This window comes from Petaurus breviceps, unplaced genomic scaffold (assembly GCF_028583685.1).
Source record: "Petaurus breviceps papuanus isolate PSGF00001 unplaced genomic scaffold, PetGlider_PUasm1.0 185, whole genome shotgun sequence".
Classification (NCBI taxonomy): domain Eukaryota; kingdom Metazoa; phylum Chordata; class Mammalia; order Diprotodontia; family Petauridae; genus Petaurus; species Petaurus breviceps.
Genome location: NW_027185797.1, coordinates 20175149 through 20191738, shown reverse-complemented (window position 1 = coordinate 20191738; position 16590 = coordinate 20175149). Strand labels below are relative to the sequence as shown.

At 37.4% G+C, this 16590-nt stretch overlaps 1 pseudogene; it reads left to right on the top strand.

Annotated features, from left to right (window-relative positions):
- The first annotated feature begins 13041 nt into the window (after positions 1-13041).
- Positions 13042-14243, top strand: LOC138161473 (large ribosomal subunit protein uL3 pseudogene; annotated as a pseudogene).
- Positions 14244-16590: the final 2347 nt, after the last annotated feature.

The window sequence follows — 16590 nt, the reverse complement described above, 5'->3', positions numbered from 1 at the left end:
TCTGAGAAGAGCTTGACCTCCTCTCTTTTAGAGGTCAGGTTGCTCCAAGATATGTATCTGGTCCACATGAGCCCAGAGTTCTTGTTTCTCCAACTACAATCACATAACTGAAAACATTAATAGTCAGCAGATGTCTTGGTACTGGAAAACTGATAATGAGGAGAGAAGTGGCAGATGAGGGAAATAAGATGTGGTAGATGTTCTCTACAATGTAACTGGGTCTTTGGGTTTTGCCTAAGTGGTTTTCTTTGTAATAATGAAGGTTCACCAGTTACTTTGTTTCTTGGAAACAAAGAGGAAATGATTGGGGTGGCCAGGTAGCTCAGCAAGTAAGAGCGCCGGCTCCAGTGTCAGAATGACCTGGGGATCAAATCTGGGCTCAGATACTTAGCACCACACCCAGAAATAACTGGCCGTGTAACCTTGAGCAAGTTACTTAACCCCGATTGCTTTAAAAAAAAAAGAGGAAATGATTTAGGTATTAAAAACAAAGGATATCAATAAAACTAAAATAAAACCTACACTTCCACAACTGAGTGAAAGATCTTTGGGAGTTGTCTTAGCCACCCAACTTATCACTGCATCCAAACTTGTGATGAGTCTTTATGAACCAACCTAGGCTGGTCCTTAGTCAAGAAAGGACCCATAATTCAAGCCATTCTAGCTTGGAAGAATCTTATGGAAATCCCCCTGTGCTAATATGGAGCCAAGGGTCCTCTCTACCTCTGAGTCATCAGAGGACTTCAGTGGCATTCTCATCAATAATATCATTAATAGGTAGAAACTTGTAAGTTTCTTGAGATCAAGAACTGTTTCATTATTGTCTTTGCATCCCTAGCACCTAGAAGTGTCTGGCACAAAGCAGGGGCTTAATAAGGGCTTATTAACTGATTAGTTCCAAATAAAATATATCCATTATTTTTGGTGCCTTTTCTGAAGAATGTAGGAGAATAAACAGAGAAGGTGAATTCTAATGTTTCCATTCAAGTGACATAGAGAATATGCCCAAATTCTCATGGTGTTCCATCAGGTAACAAATCTTCCCTCTATTTGTTAATAAGGAAGATTTTCCTAAAATGATTTAGACACAAGCATTTACTTGAATATGTTCATTTTAAAAATAGTTCAAAGTAATAATAACTGAGGTTTGCAAAACACCTTTGGGGATGTTCTTTTCACTTGAGCCTCCTCACAATCAGCCTGGGATACAAGTCTTTAGGTCTTACCATTCCTATTTGATAGATGAGGAAACTGAGGCTCAGAGAATGAATTTCCCATAGTTGCACAACAACTAAGCATCAGGGGTAGGATCCAAACACAGATGTCTCCTGACTCAAAGTCTAAAATGTTCTCTTTCTCCAAAGTACCAAGGAAAAATAGAACACCTGACCACAACAGTGATACAGTTGCTATGGAGTATGGATTTCTAACTATGAATTCCTAGGGAGTTAGTACTATAAATCGTCATTTAAATATATATATATATGTATACTTATATTTTTTCCAGATTCTCTCACAATTTGACCACCTAGGAAAATAACATATATCCTGACATAAAAATAGTGCGTACTTTGTAAATGACAGCCATCAGATGCATGACATGGAAGCATTGAAATGAAAATTAAATTTAAATATTAAGTGGCTCCCAGTAAAACGTGACTATGTCCCTATGATTGACTCACAAGTCTTAAAAGGCCACAGCATATTACATGAAAGCACATGGGCATGGCTGGGTTGGCCAACACACTAGCATTTAACAGCCAAAGTTCACATTAAGATGGCAGTTCATAAGCACTGGATGGGGGAGAGGGACAAAGAAAGGGGGAAGCTGGCTATCTGGAATGGAAAATAAATGTATGGATGAGGAACCAGAAAGTCATTTTGGTCAGGTGGACATTACAATCATCCACTCTGACATGATTTTGACCAGCCATGGAGAAAAAACAGAATATATGAAAAACACATTCTTCAGACTATGATCTGCAACTGTCCAGTCCATCAAATTAATAACAATAACAATATCCTTTCTTTTGGTCCAGACTTCTGATTTAATTGGTGTAGGAGACTTTCAATATGGAAACTCCCTTCACTCATACAGATGAGCAATTTGGATACAATTTGTAATCTTAGAAAGTTGCTTATGGCATTTTGAGGGTGAGTGACTTGTCCAGAATCACAAACCAATATTCATCAGAAGCAGAACTTGAACCCAGACCCTCCTGACTTTTAAACCAACTCTTTATTCACTAGATGTCAGTGCCTCTAAAACAGGGAAACCAACAGACAATTATATAGCACTTTAAGATTTGAAGAATGCTTACCTTTACTGTTATACATTAGGCCCTAGAGATGGATAATGAATTTGGGTCAAAACTTAGAAGGAAGGAACTGGGCTATATGAAAATTTGGGAAATTCACAGTTCTTTCAATGATTCTATAACGCTCAATTAAAAAAAAAAGTCTATTTCTTCAACATTTTTTGTTGCTGTTCAGTGATTTGAGTTGTGTCCAACACTTTGTGACCCCACTTGGAGTTTTCTGGACAAAGATACTGGAGTGGTTTGCCTTTTCCTTCTCCAGGTCATTTTACAGAGAGAGAATTGAGGCAAACAGGGTCAAATTGTTGCCTAGGGCAATACAGCTAGTAAGTGTCTGCAGTCACATTTGAACTCAGAAAGTTGAGTCTTCCTGAATCCAGGCCTGGCAATTTATATACTATGTCCCCAACCCCAGTCTTCTCCCAAACTTTCCTGTGATTGTTAATGACACCACAATGCTTCCAGTCTAGTTTTGTAACCTCAGAACCATCCTCAACACTTCACCAACTCTTGTTACCCATATACAATCCTCCATGCACCAAGTCTTGTTGATTCTGCTTTCATGACCTCTCTGATATCTATCCCCTTTTCTCAATTCTTGCAGTCATTGCCCTAGGTTAGGCCCCCAGTCACCTCTGTAATCATCTCCTCATTGGACTCCCTTCTTTAAGCCTCTTGCCTCTCAAATCTGTCTTCCCTAGAGCTGTCAAAGTGATTTTATTTTTTTCTTTTCTTTTTTCAAATTTTATTAATTAAGTTTTCAATATTTACTTCTATAAGTTTTAAAATTTCCTCCCTTCCTCCCCAAGATGGCCTGCAATCTGATATAGGCTTTACATATACATTCCTATTAAACATATTTTCACATTAGTCATGTTGTATAGTATTGTAACAAATGAGAGAGACCACGAGAAAGAAAAAACAAAACAAACAAAAGAAAATAGTCTGCTTCACTCTGCATTCAGACTCCATAGTTCTTTCTCTGGACATTGATGGCATTTTCCATCATGAATCCTTTGGAAATGGTTTAAGTCCTTGCATTGCTGAGAAGGGCTAAGTCTATCAAAATCAGTCATTGCAGACTATGGCTGTTACCATGTACAATGTTCTCCTGCTTCTGCTCACTTCACTCAGCATCAGTTCATATAAATCTTTCCAGATTTTTTTGGTCTGCCTGTTTATCATTTCTTATAGCACAATAGTATTCCATTATATTCACATACCACAACTTGTTCAGCCATTCCCCAATTGATGTGCCCCATCAATTGGCCATATCCTCAGTTTCCAGTTCTTGGGCACCACAAAGAGAGCTGCTATAAATATTTTTGTATGTGTGGGTCCTTTTCCCATTTTTACTCTCTCTTTGGGATACATTCCTAGAATTGGTATTGCTGGGTCAAAGGGTATGCACATTTTTATAGTTGTTTGGGCATAGTTCCAAATTGCTCCAGTTCACAACTCCACCAACAATGAATTAGTGTTTCAACTTTCCCACATCTTTTCCAACATTTATCATTTTCCTGTTTTGTCATGTTAGCCAATCTGATAGGTGTGATGTGATACCAGTGATTTTCTTTGCACATAGTTCACTATATTATTCCATTGCACAATGAATTCCAGGGTTGTTTTGTTATCTCTATGATAGAGTACCATTTTCTCTGTTGGGAATTTGAAGCCCTCCACCACTTGGTTTCAACCTATTTATCCAGCCCTATTCTACATTATCTCACTTCACATGCATTCTGGTTCATCCAAAGTATTTTTTTCTGCTATTTTCTCACAAATGACATTCTACCTCCCACTATCTATTATCATCATCCTATCTACCCAAAGTGGAGATGCTAACATCCCCTTTGTTCTCCCTTTACATCAATGTATTTTTAAAAGGTTTTTCTCATCTTTAATCTTCCCTTGTCACCTTCATATTATTTGAGTTTGCAAGCAGTAGAACAAAAACTCTTTGACAACACCGATTATTTGATTCTTTGTTTTGGCTTATATCTTTGGCACCTAGAATACTGCCAGGCCCATAGTAGGTACTCAACAAATGAGTGTTAATTTACTGCATTCCTGACAATATTTTTAAAGAATTCTTGCACTTTCATATTTTTCCTCTGTTACCTGTTCTTACTTCCATTTTCTGCCCTTGACTTTGAAATCCAAGTTGACCAATGAGTTTCCCTGTTTGTGCACATAGACAATTCCCCTTCCCCTTCTCTTTGGGATTATTTTCTTTCTGGTTTTAACATTTTATACTTTAGAACTTCCCATCTATACTAAACTATGACTACCTGTGATAGTAATGGTAATTAAAGATTCCCCTGTATTGGCTTGGTTTTCTAATTGATTGTGTTAAAACCCAGAGCTTGTTAATCCCACCTGTGGGATGGACTTGTTGACTTGAAAAGAGAGACACAAACTGGGAGGAGCTGGTGACATAGATTTGGAGAGACAAGAGAGAGGCAGAAGAACTTTTTGGAAGCAGCACCCCCGTGGAGTCAGAGAGAGACTGAGAGGATTGCTGAGGGCCACTTTGAATTGCCCTGGACTTTTGAGACCTGCCCCTGGAGCTGCCAAGGATTGAGGAGACATGGCTGTTTTGCTGGTACTTTGTCTGTCTGTTTTGATGTTGTTTTGCCAGATTTGTTCACTGGTGAAAGACAGTCCTGTTGAAGAAGTCCTGGAACCTGGCTATTGGCTAAGAGCTCCTGAGACTGTCCTGCAGACAGAGAGTGAATACTGTCCACTGGTGAAGGACAGTGCTGTTGTTGCAGGGGTCTGGGAACCTTTCTGTTGGTTCAGAAGCCCTGAAGAAGGATTTTCTTGATGTATGTTTACAGAAATCCTGGGAGAGGGTTTTGCTAATGCTTTCAGGGGTTCTAGGACTGTTCTGCAGACAGAGGATGAATTAATGAAGAGACTGGCAATGTATCTTGTGGCCTTGCTAAGCCTTGTCTCCCCAGGAACTAAGATTGCTGAGAACTTGCCTCCTGTCAAGATGAAGAAAAGACCTCCATTTGGGTATTAAGTGCTGTGCTTAAACTTGTTATAACTCTGGGGTAGATTCAATTGTGATCCAGGTGTGGGGAACTTTTGACCTTTCTATGGTTCTATGGTTGAACAAATGAATGTACTTTACTTAGATTGGAAACTAATCTCCATTTGAGAAGAGGGGTTTTGTGATGGACTAAATGAAAGTACAGCCTAGGGGTAGAGTAGTATTTAGGACAGGGACTTTGTAATTGATTGAATGAATGGAAGGTCCTGGGGTGGGGTAGTACTTGGAGATTATTTAATCACACTTAGTAAATGCTGTATTTTGAATGATGTCATGTTTTGATCTTCTCTGTTCTTGATTTGTCACTGAATAAAATGGAGAGCACCTATGCTGGTATTCTGAACCTTGGGAAGTTGCCTTTCCTTGGCATTACATTACACTACCCCCTGTAAAATTTTAGTCCCTGTGATCTAATATATTCTCTCTCTTAACTCTTTGAAATCATCTCTCATAAAATATAGAGGGAATATAAAATTGTTTCTATCTTTCCTCCCCTTCTAGATAATGTGGGGAAAGAGCTCTGGACCTGAAATCATGAAGATCAGAGTTCAAATCCACTCTCAGATATTTACTAGCTGTGTGATCCTGAGCAAGTCAGTTAAACCAACTACCTCAGTTTCCCCATCTGTAAAATGGGGATAATAATAGCACCAATAAGATATCTGTGAAGAAAATTTTAAACTTTAAAAGCCTTATATAAGTGCTAACAATTATTATTATTATCTATCAGGGGTATGGTTGCTGTGCATACTACAGATTTTAGTATCATAGATCAGAGTTAGGTGAAAAGTTGGACACTAAAGGTGAATAAGCCTCCCTGAAAAAGGCTTGGCAAGCCCTCATACCAGAAGTGCTACTCTTCCCTGAACACCCCATATACCCTATCATGGAAGATGGGCTAAACCAGTTTGAGGGTGATCAACAGGCCTCAAATTTGTTGGCGAATTAGGTGGATAGCTATCCCTAGCATGTGAAGCCTTCTCCTGGCAGAATGGGTGGATGAAAACAATTTGTTTCAATGGTCATGAAGGCAGCTGAAGCAGGCAATGTGGAACATTTAGTGCTTGGTCAGATATCAAAGACACCAAGGTCATCCATTGCATTCCAAGCCATTGTCAGTCATATTGACTTTTGTCTTGCCACTGGACTTCGATGACTCAGAAAGAGAGTGAGACTGACAGTAAGTTTATGCAACTCTGACTCACTTAAATCCAATTCACACGAGTCAAGATGTCACCCGCTGATGTCAATTGTTCTCTTCAAAAATGAAGGAAAAACAACTACCAACTATTTATCAAAAAATTCCAAGACCTTGTCATTTCCATAGCAATATTGCCATCTCTTATGTACCATCAACAAGTTCTTCTTTTTTAGTGAGACGCAGAACCACAATAAATTTCTCTCATTGGCTCTTCTACTTTTCAAAAAAAAAAAAACCCTTATCATTAAGGCAAACTAAGACATGATTAGTTACTTTGCTTCTGAATACAGAGAGTTCTAAGAGATATCTGGAAAACTGGGGTCCACAATCACTACTATCCTATATCTATTTTTCAATATCGTTTTTATTTACTTCTTAAATTCTTTATTTCCTCTTTGTCTTGGAGTCTGCAGTATACTCTGATGATAATGTTTTTATTTCTACCTCTACTATTCTCCACACAAATGTTCTCTGCCATGCTGCCCCCTCTCATGGATTTACTCACATGACCATATCTTCTTAATTTAGACCACTAGTCTTATTGCTTCCCTCAGACATCATCTGGGGGAAATATGGTTCACCATCCCCACTAACACCAACATTAACTACTAACAAAACCACTGTCAAATTGTGAGGCCAATAGCATTGGGAATTGTAACCTTCCCATACTTGCCACTTGCTTCCAACTGAGCCCCCACCACCATCCAGGGTAATAACACTTGTGGAGATGCAATAGAGCAACTGTCTCTGCAGGTAGGTCCCATAGACCTTTACTCCTCAATTGCCACAGTTTCTGGAAAACCTAGAAAACAAAGTTCTTGCCAACAAAATTCTTGGCATTGTCAAAAATGTCCACTTCAGAAATGGATCTCATTCTATCAATGGCAATGGCACTAAAGAAGATAGATTACCACTCACCTTTCTGCAGCCGTCTTATGCAATCCAGCCTTGCCATGTGCATTGCAGTTGATATTTTCTTTATGTGTTTTTTTCCCATTAGAATGTGAGTTCCTTGAGAGAACTCACTGTCTTACTTTTTCATTTGTATTCCTGGTGCTTAGATGATTGCATTGCACATAGTAAGTACTTATAAATAAATGCTTTTTTTCATTCATTCATTCCTACAATGCTGCACCTGTTCCACCATCCCCTATCCTATATTCTTTTGAATATTTACCACTTCATACAAATTTTCTTTCCCAAGTTTACTCTTTTAAGTAACTCCATTGGCTCCCTAGAGTCCCATAACATGAACTTTTTCCATAATATTTATTTCATAAAATGATAGCCCTGGAAGAGTCCTTGAGAAGCCAAATATTCCATTCTACTGCCTTTAGGTGAAACTTCTCTTGAACCAGGGCAGGCTTATAAGAAGCTAATCAATTTGGAATCATACACATGAAATTACTAAAAAGAGCATGCCCTTTGACCAAGCTATATCACTTGCCCAGTCTCTCCAAAATCAAAGAACCAGGAAAGGGTATTATTTGTATAAATATATATATATATATATATATATATATATATATATATATATATATATATATATATATAGTAGCTCTTTTGGGGTGACAAAAAAAACGGTAAACTAAGGGGAGGCTGGGGGTGGGGCAGAGCCAAGAAGGTAGAATACAAGCAGAGATTTGCTTGAGCTCTCCCCCAAACCCCTCCAAATACCTGTAGAAAATGACTCTAAACAAATTCTAGAGCTGTAGAACCCATGAAAAGATGGAGTGAAGCAAATCTCAAGCCCAGAATGGCCTGGAAGGTCAACAGGAAGGGTCTATCACACCAGGCTTGGAGTGCAGCGCAGTCCAGCATGAGCCACAGTGCAGCAATGGGCCTGAGTAGGTCTTAGGGGACTGAATCAGTGGCAGCTTTGACAGTATCCAGACTTTTCTGCCCACAGACACCAAAGACAGCATAGAAGGCCAGTGGGAAAACTATTGGACCTGGGTGAGAGAGGAGCATGATAGACGGGAGGGCAGACTGGAGGAAGGGACAATCAGAATGCATGCCATCTTGGGGTGGGGGAGGGGAAAGATGAGGAGAAAATTTGGAACTTTTGGAATATATTGGGGAAATGAACGTTTAAGACTAAAATAAATAAATAAATTTTTAAAAAGGGATGCTCATTAATTGAGGAATGGCTGAACAAGTTTCTGTATATGAATGAGATCAAATATTAATGCATTGTAAGAAATGAAGAAATTGCAGAGATGTGGAGTTATATGAACTAATACAGAGTAAAGTGAGCAGAATCAAGAGTACAATTTATACTATAACATCAAGATTACTAAGAAAACAATTGTGAAGACTTTCATAAATGGATGAAAACAGAACCAGAAAAACAATTTATGCAATAACAGCAACCTCATTAAGACAAAAAAATTTGAAGGCTCTAAGGATTATGATCAACATATGGACATCTATGATGCAATGGTGAAACATGACTATCCACCTCTTGACAAAGAGGTGACAGATTTAGGGTAGAGAATTATACCACACACACACACACACACACACACACATACACACAAAGAACAGGTATGTGTGTGCATGTGTATGTGGTGCGTGTATAAATGTGTATATATACACATAAATTTCTTTTGCTTCACTCTTCATATGTAATTCAAAGAATTTGTTTTCCTATTTGCTTTTTTTCTGAGAGGGGAGATGAGATGGAGAGAAAAAGTATTTCTGTTAATTGTTCTTTGATTTAAAAAAATGGGGAGGGGGTGCTACAGCTGTGCCATACTACATGCCACATGATGAGGTCACTATATTGTTAGTTTTACTTAATTGCTTTTCCTTTGTTAGATATCCTCTTGTGGAGTAGGGATTATCTGTAAATGTTTGTAATGCAAAAAGAAAAAATATAATAAAACTTGTATTTTAAAAAATCTCCTAAGAAACTGATCTACCAGAGTCTTTCAACAAGCTATTTTAGAGTGCAAACAATTAATCTTCTTCATCATGAAATCCTCATCTTATGTCTCATGTAAATCTTTCTCATTTTATTGTAAAACTGCATTTCCTCAATCAGTTGTGAGTAGAGTAAAAAGCTGGTCATTATCTTCTATTCCAATATTAAAGATCCTACTCACACCTATCAGATAACATATGAACATAAGAACCTATGAATATCCAAAAATATAATTAATGTCTTGATAAAAAGAGGCACAAAATATACTAAAGAAAAAATAATCAGCCAAATGGTAAATGAAGTACAAAAGCTCATTGAAGAAAATAATTCTTTAAAAATTAGAATTCACAATGGAAGTGAATGACTCCTAGAGATGTCAAGAAACAATTAAGCAAAGTCAAAAGTATTTAAAAAAAATAGAAAATATACACTGATGTGGAAAATAGATTGAGGAAAGATAATTTAATAATTCTAAGACTACCTGAAAGGAAGGATTAAAAAAGAGCCTATTAAAAAAGGAGCATATACATCATTGTTCAAGAAATTATTAAGGGGGACAGCTAGGTTGCACAGTGAATAGAGCACCAGCCCTGGAGTCTGGAGGACCTGAGTTCAAATCCGGCCTCAGGCACTTGACACAAAACTAGCCATGTGACCTTGGGCAAGCCACTTAACCTCAATTGCCCTACCTTACCCCCTCAAAAAAAAAGCAAAAAAAAAAAAAGAAATTATAAAGGAAAACTGTTGATATACTTTAAAACCAAACAGTAAAATGGAAATCAAAGGGATTCACTGATCCCCTTCTGAAAGAGATCCCAAATTGAAAACTCCCAGGAACAGTATAACCAAATTCCAGAACTTCCAGATCAAAAGGAAAATTCAAGCAGTCAGGAAAAAAAAAGTTCAAATACCATGAAATCACAATCAGGATCACACAAGATTTAGCAGCTACAGAGAGCTTAGAATATGATATTCAAGAAGGCAAAGGAACTAGAGTTACAATTAAGAATAACCTACCTAGGAAAACTAAGTGTAATCCTTCAGGGTAAAAAAAATGGACATTTAGTGAAATATAGGATTTTCAAGATTCTCAGATGAAAAGACTAGAGCTGAATAGAAAATCTGACTTTCAAACAGAAGACTTAAGAAAAACATAAAAAGGTAAACATATCTCTTAAGAGAAATCATATGGGACTCAAAAATTTTAGACTGTTTAAATTCCTATATGGGAAGATGATACATGTAACTCCTAAGAATTTATCATAATTAGGACAGTTAGAAGGAATCTACATAGACAGAGGACATGGGTGTGTGTTGATTATGTTGGGATCATGTGCAAAAAATTGAGGTGTGAGAAAGGAATGCACAGGGAGAAATGGTAAAGGAAAGAAGGGGGAGAATTATTTCACATAAAACAGAAGCATAAGGAAGATGTTTTATAGCGGAGGAAAAATGTGGGAGGGACTGGCAACACTTGAACCTCACTTTCAACTGCACTCAGTTGGGTAGAGAAATCTATCTTACTCAGCAGTGAAATAGAATAGGAAAAGGATAAAAAGAAAGAGAAGGTGATTGGAGGGAAGGTAGATTAAGGAAGGCAGTGGTCAAAAGCAAAACAGACTTTTAAGGAGGAATAGGAAGAGAGAGAGAGAGAGAGAGAGAGAGAGAGAGAGAGAGAGAGAGAGAGGGAGAGGGAGAGAGACAGAGACAGAGAGAGCAGGATAAATAGAAGAAAATGGAATAGAGAAAAATACAGTTAGTAATCATAGCTGTGAATGTGAATGGGGTGAACTTACCCATAAAATGGAAAAGGATACCAGAATGAATTAGAAACAAAAATCCAACAATGTTGTTTATAGTAAACACACTTAAAACAGAAAGCAAAAACAGAGTTAAAATAAGAAGGTAGAACACAATTTATTATGCTTTGGCTAAAGTGAAAAAGGCAGGAGGTAGCAATCATGATCTCAGACAAAGCAAAAGCAAAAACAGATCTAACTAAAAGAGATAATCAAGGAAACTGCATTTTGCTAAAAGTTACCATAGACAATGAAGTAATATCAACACTTAACATATGTACACCAAATGATGTAGCAATCAAATTATTAAAAGTTAAATAAGTAACAGGAGGAAATAGACAATAAATTTGTATTAGGTGGAGGAACCTTGATTTTTCTCATCTCAGAGACACATAAATTTAACACATAAAATAAATTAGAAAGAATGTAAGTAGGTAAAGAGAATTTTAGAAAAACTAGATATGATAGATCTTTAGAGAAAACTGAATGGAATAAAAAAGAGTATACTTTTTTAACTATATATGGCACCATCACAAAAACTGATCATGGATTAGGGTATAAAAACCTCACAAACAAATGCAAAAAAACAGAAACATCAAATACCCCTTTGGGACCACAATGCAATAAAAATTACATTCAATAAAAAGCTGTGGAAGCACAAATTAAAAGTAATAGAAACCAAATAAACCAATCCTTAAGAATGAATGGGTCAAAGAAGATATCATAGAAACAATCAGAAACAATCAAACAAAAAACAAATATTTTCATGAAAGATAACAAAAATAATAAGACAATTTACCAAAAGTTGCAGGAAGTAGCCAAAGTAATACATGGAGGAAATTGTATATCTCTAAATGCTTATGCCAATAAGAAAAGAGAAAGAGCAGATCAATTAATTAGGCATGTGATTTGGGGGAAAAAAACTAGAAAAAGAACAAATTTAAAATCCCCAATTAAGCATCAAAATGGAAATTCTAAAGTCAAGGCAAAAATAATAAAATCAAAAGTAAGAAACCATTGAACTAATATATAAAACTAGGAGCTGGTTTTATGGGGGGGGACAATAAAACAGATGAACCATTGGTTAATTTGATTAAAAGAAGAAAATCAAATTACCAATATCAATAATAAAAAAGATGTTAATGCACTGCCAATGAAGATAATATTAAAGCAATTACTAGGAGTTATTTTGCCCAATTATGTACCAGTAAAACTGACAATCTATGTGAAATAGCTTAATGCTTACAAAAATATAAATCACTTAGATTGACAGAATAACCCTATCTTAGAAAAAAAATTGAACAAGCCATAAATGAGCTCCCTAAGAAAAAATCCCCAGGATCACATGGATTTACAAGTGATTTCTACCAAACATTTAAGGAACAAATAATCCTAATGCCATATAAATTATTTGATAAAATAAGTAAAGAAGGAACCCCACCAAATTCCTTTTATGACACAAATATGGTTTTGATGACTAAACCAGAAAGATAAGAAGGAGAGAAAGAAAATTAGAGAATAATTTCCCAAAGGAATATCTATGCAAAAACATTAAATAAAATACTTGTAAAGAGATAACAACAATATATCATAAAGACCTTACACTATGACCAAGTAGGATTTATGCCAGGAATGCAGGGCTGGTTTAAGCATGACTGACCTTATCAATAGCAAAAACAAGAATCATATGATTATCTCACAGAAAGAACTTCTCAAAAAATGCAACATTGCTCTTCCAACCCACCTCGGTGGCAGGCTCAGGTGCAACTGCGGTAGTATGTCCCACAGGAAGTTCTCGGCTCCCAGGCATGGGTCTCTGGGCTTCCTTCCTCGAAAGAGAAGCAGCAGGCACCGAGGAAAGGTGAAGTTTCCCCAAAGATGACCCCACCAAGCCCATCCACCTGACAGCCTTCCTGGGCTATAAGGCCGGCATGACCCACATTGTGAGGGAGGTGGACAGGCCTGGTTCAAAGGTCAACAAGAAGGAAGTCGTCGAGGCCTTCACCATCGTGGAGACGCTCCCCATGGTCATTGTAGGCATCGTGGGCTACGTGCAGACCCCCCAGGGCCTGCGCAGCTTCAAAACCATCTTTGCTGAGCACATCAGTGATGAGCGTGAGAGGCGATTCTATAAGAACTGGCATAAGTCCAAGAAGAAGGCCTTCACCAAGTATTGCAAGAAGTGGCAGGACGATGATGGCAAAAAGCAGCTGGAGAAAGACTTCAACAGCAGATGCGCCTGCTGCCTCTGAGGCAAAAGAAGTCCCACCTGATGGAGATCCAGGTGAATGGTGGCAGTGTGGCTAAGTAGCTGGACTGGGCCCAGAAGAAGCTGGAACAGCAGGTGCCCGTGTCCACCATGTTTGGGCAGGATGAGATGATTGATGTCATTGGAGTGACCAAGGGGAAGGGCTACAAAGGTGTCACCAGCCACTGGCACACAAAGAAACTGCCCCAAAAATCCCACCAAGGCCTGCATAAGGTGGCATGCATTGGAGCTTGGCATCCTGCCCACGTGGCCTTCTCTGTGGCTCAAGCTGGTTAGAAGGGCTACCACCATCACACTGAGATCAACAAGAAGATCTACAAGATTGGCCAGGGCTACCAGATCAATGATGGCAAGCTGATCAAAAACAACACATCCACCGATTATGATCTGACAAGAGCATCAACCCTCTGGGAGGCTTCGTCCACTAGTGAAGTGACCAATGACTTTGTCATGCTGAAAGCCTGTGTCGTTGGGACCAAGATGCGTGTCCTCGCCCTGTGGAAGTCTCTGCTGGTACAGACCAAACGTCGCTCCCTGGAGAAGATTGATCTGAAGTTCATCGACACCACCTCCAAATTTGGTCACGGTGGGTTCCAGACCGTGAAGGAGAAGAAAGCTTTCATGGGACCACTCAAAAAAGACCTAGTCCCAAAAGAAGATGCTGCCTAGTTTCTGCAGATCAATGTGGAGCTGGTGGATTCACAATAAATTTTTCAAAATTAAAAAAAAAAAAGAAAAAATGCAACATTCATTCTTTTTTTTTTTCTTTTTTGGAAGGGGGAAGGCAGGGAAATTGGGGTTAAGTGACTTGCCCAAGGTCAGACAGCTAGTAAGTATTATGTGTCTGAGGCCAGATTTGAACTCAGGTCCTCCTTACCAAGACCAGCACTATATTCACTGCACCTCCTAGCTGCCCCAACGGTCATCCTTGTTAAAAACATTTGAAAGCATAGAAATAAATGGATCATTTCTTTAAATGATTAAGTAGGATCTATCTAAAATTAAGAATAAACATTATCTGTAACAAGGATAAACTTGAAGCCTTACCAATATGATCAGGAGTGGAGGAAGGATGTCCATTATTACCACTATTATTCAATATTAGATTAAAAATACTAGCTATAGCAATAATACAAGAAAAGGAAATTCAACAAAAAAAATATGCAGTGATGAAACAAAACTTTCACCTTTTGCAGATGATACAGTGATAAACTTTAGGAAGACTAGAGAATCATTTAAAAAACTAGCTGAAACAATTAACAACTTTAGCAAAGTTGTAGGATATAAAATAAACCCACATAAATCATCAGCATTTTTGTACACTACCAATAAAACCCAGAAGGAACAGATAGAAAGAGAAATTCCATTTAAAATAACTGTAGACAATAAAAAATACTTGGGAGTTTGCCTGCCAAGATACCCAGGAACTATATGAACATAATTACAAAATACTTTTTACCCAAATAAAGATCAAAACAGTTGGAGCAATATTAATTGCCCATGAGTAGGCCAAGGCAATATAATACAAATGATGATTCTACCTAAGTTAATTTATTTGGTGCAATGCCAATCAAACAACCAAGGAATTGTTTTATAGATCTAGAAAAATGTTAATTCATCTGGAAGAACAAAAGATCAATAATATCAAGGGAATCCATGAAAAAAAAATGTAAAGACAGATGGCCTACCAGTACCAGGTTTCAAACTGTATTATAAAGCACTAATCATGAAAACAATCTGGTAATGACTAAGAAATAGAATAGTGGATCAGTGAACTATATCAAGTACTTAATACACAGTAATAAATGACCATAGTGATCTAGTGTTTAATAAACCCAAAGATCTAAGCTTTGGGGGTAAGAACTCACCATTTAACAAAAATTGCTAGGAAAATGGAAAGCAGTTTTGTAGAAATTAGATAAAGACCAACATCTCAGATGATATATCAATATTAGGACAAAATGGGTCCATGATTTAGACATAAAAGATTACATCATAAGCAATTTAAGGGATAAGGGGAAAATATACCTATCAGATCTATGAATAAGGGTAGAGCTTATGACAAAACAAGAGATAGAGAGGATCAAGGGAAATAAAATAGATAATTCTGATTACATTAAATTAGTTTTTGCACAAAAAAATTAATTTAGCCAAAATTAGAAGAAAGCAGGAAACTGGAAAAAAAAATTTAGCAAGTTTCTCTGATACAGGCTTCATGTTTCAAGTATATAGGGAACAGACCAAATCTACAAAGATAAGAATTATTCCTCAATTGACAAATGATCAAAGTATATGAACCAACAGTTTTCAGAAAAAAGAAATCAAAACTATCAAAAGTTACTTGAAAAATGCTCTATATCACTATTGACTAGAGAAATGAAAATTAAAACAACTCTTATATACCACTTCATATCTATCAGATTGGTTAATATGACAGATAAAGAAAATTATAAATGCTGGAGGGGATGTGGAAAAAATAGGTACACTATTGCACTGTTGGTGGAGTTGTGAACTGGTCTAACCATTCTGGAGAATAAATTATAACTATAACCAAAAGGCTATAAAACTGTATATATCCTTTGACCCAGCAATACCATTACCAGGTCTGTATCCTAAAGAAATTGAATAAAAGGGAAAAGGATCTATTTGTATAAAAATATTTATAGAAGCTTTGTTTGAGGTGTCAAAGAATTGGAAATTAAGGGGATGCCCATCAACTGGTAGATGGCTGAAAAAGTTGTGGCATATGGTTGTAATGGAATACTATTGTGCTATAAGAAATGATGAGGAAGGGGTGGCTAGGTGGCACAGTGAGTAAAGTGCTGGCCCCAGAGTCAGGAGGACTCCGGTTTGGTTCCAGCCTCAGACACTTAACACACACACACACACACACACACACACAAAACTAGCCGTGGGACCTTGGGCAAGTTACTTAACCCCAATTGCCCTCCAAAAGGTGAAAGAAAGAAAGAAAGGAAGGAAGGAAGGAAGGAAGGAAGGAAGGAAGGAAGGAAGGAAG